Below are 6,630 nucleotides of genomic sequence, written 5' to 3' on the forward strand. Positions count from 1 at the left end.
AGCTTTTCCTGCTGTGGCTGTGGGAGAGAGAAGACAGCCATGGGAGAAGTTGACATTTACAGAAGGCAGAGGGCACGAGGGATCAGACCACAGGGGGAGGAAATTAAGAAGGTGAGAGAGCTCTGGGGATGAAACTTTCACAATTTGGGGATAATTAATACCTGCTTCTTTGGGTCGTTGTGGGGATTGAGTTCATGCATGTAAAGTGCTTCAAAAAGTGCATGTGGTGCTGTGTGGTTTATTATCATTTTGTTTCTTTTTGTTTTGCTGGGGGTGTCATGTACATAAAGTTTTTCTCTTTATGGTATACAATTTCACCGCTTTTGACAAACATATACAGTCATGTAATCACCACCACGGTCAAGATGTGGACTAGTTCCAACCCTCTCTCACACAAACTCCTTCTTGCCCCTTGGCAGTCAACCCCTCTCCCCCCCAGCCCCTGTCCACCCCGGATCTGCTTCTTGTCCCTGTTGTTTTACCCTTACCAGATGTCACATAAGTGGAATCATTCAGGAAGCAGCCTTGAGTCTGGCTTCTTTCACTCAGCATCACACCTCTGAGATGCTTCCCTCTTGCCGAGGGTATCTGTAGTTCATTCCTTTTTATTGCTGACTTCATTTTATGACTGTACCACAGTTTGTTTATCCACTCATCACTAGAAGGCCATTCTGGTTGTTTCCAGTTTCTGGTGATTACGAACGGGGCCACTAGAAACATTCACAGCAGGCTTTTGTACATTTTAATTTCTCTTAAGTGAATAGCTAGGAGTGGGATGGCCAGGTTGTACGAGAGGTTTAGGCTTAACTCTCTAGGGATCTGCCAAGTAATTTTCCAAATGGCTGTACCATTTCACCCTCCCACCAGCAACGGAGGAGACTTCCAGTTGCTCTGCATCTTCACCAGTAGTTGGTATTCTGGTCTTTCTAGCCCTTCTACTGGTCTATAGTGACATCTTATTGTAGTTTTAATTTGCATTGCTCTAATAATTCATGGTGTTCAGCATCTTTCGTGTGCTTATTTGCCTTCCATATGTTTTCTTTGATGAAATGTCTTTGTAAATATTTTGCTAGGTTTTTTTTTTTTTCCAGAGGCGGGGGGCAGGGGGTTTTGCTTTCTTATTATTGAGTTTTGAGAGTTCTTTATATATTCTAGACACAAGTCCTTTATCAGATAAGGGTTTTGCAAAGATTGTCTGCCAGCTCGTGATTTGTCTTTTCATTCTCTTAACAGTGTCTTTAGCAGAAATTTTTAATTTTGATGAAGTCCAATTCATCAGTTCTTCTTCTTTTATAGTTAGCGCTTTGATGTCATGTCTCAAAAAGCTTTGCCTAATCCCAGGTCACAAAGATCTTCTCCTGTGTTTTCCTCTAGCATTTTTAGAGTGACATTTTGGTCTATGATCCATTTTGAGTGAATTTTGCAATAAGATGTAAGGTATGGGCCGAGGTTCATTCCTTTTGCACGTGGACGCCCAACTATTCCCATGTCAATTGTTGAATATTTGCAATGATTATTAACACAATTAGGATTCCTGGTGTTCTGGGGGCTGGGGGCAGCAAGGGGGCACCCTGGCCCTACACATCCCTCAAACCTAACAGCTGGGGCCTGTTGCCATCCTTTGCTGTCAGAATAATTGTTTTCAGGTCACTTTACCTCCTCTCTTTCTTCCTGAACTCCCTTGCATAAAACAAACCATGAAAGGGCAGGGGTGGCCGAGCGGTCTGGCAACATCCCTTTGAAAATAAACAAGTGCAGAGACTGAAAGGCAGCGGCCATCTCTGGGGACTACTTGAAGAAACAGTTTAGGGCTGGTGCATCCGCTGCGCGTGGCTCTCTGGCCCCCATCGGGCGGCAGGTCCGATACAGCAAAGCCAAACAGGATCCCGATTGCTTCAGATGTCACCTCTGGCCAGGGAGATCCCCCTGCCTTTACAGGGAGAGGCCGTGCTGGTGGGGAGCTGGAAGCGTTCCGTGCTGAACAGCCTGGGACAGTTTGCACAGCCAGCCTTACACCTGTAAGGGAAATCCAAGCACAGAGGGTGAAGAAATAGACGTCTGGCAGTTTGGGATTTTTTTTTTATTCTTTATTTTGGGGGGAGGCAATTAGGCTTATTTATTTACGTATCTTTTAATGGAGCTACTGGGATTGAACCCAGGACTGCATGCATGCTAAGCATGCACTCTACCACTGAGCTGTACCCTCCCCTCTTTGGAATTATTATTTTTTTTTTAGCTTTATTGAGGTATAATTTACATCCCATAAAATTCACCCATAAAATTCACCAATTTCAAGTGTACAATTCAATGGGCTTTGTAAGTTCATACAGTTGTGTAATTATCCCCACAATCAGGTCACCTGCAAATCATTCCCTCGTTCGTGCCTTCTTGCAGTTAATCCTTGCTCCCAGCCTCAGATTTCGACCTTGTCTCCAGTTTTGCTTTTCTAGAAATTTCATATAAGTGGGATCATACAGTCACAGCGGGATTTTAACCCAGAATCTTAACAGGGAAGCCAGAAAGCCAGGAGAGCAAGGACACCCGTGCGGAGGGCTTTCCCCGCCTGCCCTGTCTCCTCACGGCACCGTGGTTTCTAACCTGTCTTCATATCCATACAATGAGGCTAACTGGTCCCCCTCTCAGGGTTGAAGCCGGGGTAAACTCAGTCCAATATCCTGCATGTTCGTAATACTCCATGGTGACTGGAAACAGACCGAGCGCCCAGCAGCAGAATGCCATGTCCCCCCAGCATGGACTATCCTCCAGCACTGAGATCAGACTCCAATGACACACAGCAATATGTAGGAATCTCACAAACATCACACTGAGTGAAAGAAACAGACACAGAAGAACACATTCTGTACGAGTCCATGAATGTAAAGTTCAGAAAACTTTTAACATCTTTTTATTGAGTTATAGTCATTTTACAATGTTGTGTCAAATTCCAGTGTACAACTTTTCAGTTATACATGAACATACATATATTCATTGTCATGTTTTTATTTTCGCTGTGAGCTACCATAAGATCTTGTATATATTTCCCTGTGCTATACCATATAATCTTGTTTATCTAGTCTACATTTTGAAAAAAGTTCAGGAAACTTTAATGTTTAGAAGACGTCTGTGCAGAGAGACATCAGGTACCAGTTACCTTCCAAGGGGTAGTGACTGGAAGGGACAGGAGAGGGGCTCCTGGGGGGCTGATAAGATTCTGTTTCTTGACCCAGGTGCTGGTTTTGCAGGTGTATTCAGTGAAAATTCATTGAGCTACACCCTTCCAATGAAAAACTTCAGAGAAGTCTTGCATGGTGCCTGGCACGTAATAGGTATTATTACCATTAATACTATCATATTCTTTTAATTTCAGTTTTTCAGCGGGAAATTAGCGGTTACTTGCAGGGGTTGGCAAACTTTTTCTGTAAACGGCCAAATGGTAAATATTTTCGACTTTGCAAGCCATACAGTCTCTGATGCAACTACCCAATTCCGCTGTTGTATCATGAAAGCAGTCAGGGACAGTATCTAAGAGAATGAGTGTGGCTGTGTGCTAATAAAACTTTATTTACAAAAACAGCTAACAGGCTGGATCTGCTGACTCCTGGTCTAGTGCAAGACAGGCTGGGTCCTGCAGTCACATCCCTGGCCTCAGTTTTCCAGTCTGTATAATGGGGGGAGGGTTGGCCCCTGCTGTAAACTACCATTCATGGTGGCAAGGAGGTCAAATGAGCTCATAACTGAGGGAGCCCTAAGGGAGAAAAGAGCGGGGTTTAAGAGTCTCCTCAGATTCTCTGATGAAAAGCAATTTGTTATTTTGCTTTTTGTTTGTTTGCAGATTGTTATTTCCGCCCAAGTTTCAAGCGAGAAAGCCGCTGACTCCAAGTCACCCAGTGCATCCTAGGGCACCAGGATCCCAGGGGAATCCCAGGAGACAAAACCCACAGGCCTGGCACCACATCCTGGTCCTTGCCTCTCGGAGGCCTTTCCCCCAAGAGCCTGTGGAGGGAGAGCAATGATGCAGAGAAGCTGGAAGAATGAGTCCCCAGCGAACTATTCCTGTGAGGCTCCGGCCCTGAGGCTCCCTGCTTGGGCCTGCTTTCCTGAGCAGCCAGTGCCTGCGGCAAGGATGTGCCGTCAAGCTTCCAGCCCTTTGCTCAAGCCCTTCCCTTGGCCGGGCAAGTCGTCCCCTCTGCCTGCTTCCTGGTGGGCTTGTCCTCATCCCCCGAGGCACGACTCAGGCCATGGATCATCTGGGGCAAGCTGGGTGGGTAACTCCAGCGTTTGGGAAAGAGATGAGTCTTCAGAGAGCAACGCCTAACTCAGAGAGCAAGCCCAAAGCAGCTGAGGGTGGGCGATTCTGCCTTTCCCTGTGCTGCGTTTTCTAGCGGCTGGAGTCCAGATGGAGTCTAGGTGTGCTTGGGGTAACAACTACAGTAGTATTAACAATAGTGGCTAACGTTTATTGATATTTGCCATGTGCCAGGGCTTGTCCTGAGTACTCAACACAGATTAATTCACATGTGTTCATCCTCACGGCAACTTAAGTGGGCACTATTATTTTTCCCATTTTACAGATGGGGAAGCCAGGGCCCAGAGAGGTTAAGATATTTACCTGAGGTCACACAGCTCTGGAGTGCTGGAACTCTGAGGATTTTAGAAGAGGCTGCTTCGGAAGTCCAAAACAGGTTCATGTTAGTTTCTGCTTATTTCCTTGTCCTCAGCTGCAAAATGTCCAAGTTTGTCACATGAGAGCACTGAAAAGGCAAAGTTTGGAGGAAAGACACACTCCTTCCAAGAGAAGGATACCCTGTCAGGAGCCAGAGCTACTCTACTGGCCAACAGCCCTCCTTCTGGATTTGTCCAGGGGGCGCTCCAAGCCCTTGGATGGAGGGGTAGGGGCTCAGGTGGGGAAAGACCCAGGGAAACCTGACCTAAACGATCACGGACTTTCATTGGCTCATGAAACTGAAAAGCTGGTTTCAGGGCTAGCTGGGACCATGTGCTCAGACGCTGTCCCAGGAAGCTCACACTCACCGTCTTTCAGCTGGCTTCATTCTCAGGCAGGCTTCTCCCCACCTTGGAGTGAAGGTGGCCCCAGCAGCTCCATTTAACAACTCCAGCCAGCACTCTAGCAGAACTCTTTCCCAACAGTTCCCACAAAAATCCCAGGGCCGACTCTTATTGGGTCACTTTGGGTCATGTGATGATTCCTATACCAATTTCTGTTGCCAGGGGGAGGGACCTGGGTCACATGGCCACCCTTGGGACTGAGAGTGGGTGAGGGAGACCCCTAATGGAAAGAGAGGGGATACAACTGGCAAAGGCAGCCAGCAGCTACTGTGAGCCCCTGGAGGGAAATATGCAGTGCATCACCAGGCAGGTGGGGGGTAAACTTGGCTTTTAGGATCTGCAATCCCTCCTCAGCCAAACCATGGACTTCCATGACACTTGTTGCCTTGGTCCAGACTTGGACCTGAACCAGAGCTTTCTCTGCCTGCCTTCCTCGCCCCAACCTGTCCCCATTCCACCTGGCTGCAGTACTGGTTACCTTCACATTACCTGAGGGCACACGGGCCCTCTTGCCAACTCCTGGCCTCCCGCTTGACCTAATGTCCAGTTCCATAGTGGCCCTGCCCCCACCTCCAGTCTGGCTTTTTCCAACCCATGCCATTCACTGGCAACACTGCCCCCCAGTCCAGCACAGTCCTGGCTCAGAAACCTCCAGCCACTCCTTAGCACCAAAAAGGAAAAGTGAGCCTCTCAGTCCCATGCTCCGGCTTCCTCCACCATCCTAGAAGCCTCCTTGACCCCTACCATCAAAACACATCTCTCCCCTAACTCCGAACTGTGTTGGCATCCTAGTGCACCTGCTTATCTGCCTGGAGGGAAAGGGTCAAGTTTGAGTCACTGCCGCGCAGGGCCCAGCACACAGGTGGTGCCCAGTGACTGCCAGTAAAGCCGACATTTCCCATCCTTGGGCATGACTGCTCCTTGATGAAGCAGCTCTCACAGCTCCGCAGACAGACAGTCCCCTGGAAGAGACAGAGCAGATAAAACAGAATGCCTGAGACAGAGATCCAGGGGGTGGAGACAAGAGTGGGAGAGTAAGGGAGAGATCCAGAGACAGGTCTGGAAGGAAGGGACCTTCACCCAGAGACTGAGACCTGGGGACAGACCACAGAGTGCACAGGAGAGAGTGAGCCTGCCCACTCAGGCTTTTGCTGTTGCTGTTAAGCAAACAAGACCTTAATGATTTGTTCTCTCCATATCAGGAATTTTATTTCGCTGAGCAACTAATCCTGGTAAAAACCGTGAAACACGTTAAAAAGGAACAGAGTGGGGAGGAGAGTCAGACGAAACAAAAAGGAGAGAACGTTTGCCTCCAGGTCGGTCAGTGGGGTGAGGTTTGGTACAGGCTTCGCTAGAACAATCATCCCACACCCACTGCCCCCGTCAGCGGCTCACCCAGGGCCGAGTTTAAGGTACAAGAGGAGAGGAGGAAGTGAGACTGGACAGGGAAAAAAGAAAAAACTCCACTCGGGGAGGGAGTCTGATCTGAGACGGAGGGAACTGCCCAAGTTGCTGGGGGGAAAGGGCCCCAGATGGTTCTGGCTCCAGCCTGACCACGAGCTA

The sequence above is a fragment of the Camelus ferus genome, chromosome 32, assembly GCF_009834535.1.
Source record: "Camelus ferus isolate YT-003-E chromosome 32, BCGSAC_Cfer_1.0, whole genome shotgun sequence".
Lineage (NCBI taxonomy): Eukaryota > Metazoa > Chordata > Mammalia > Artiodactyla > Camelidae > Camelus > Camelus ferus.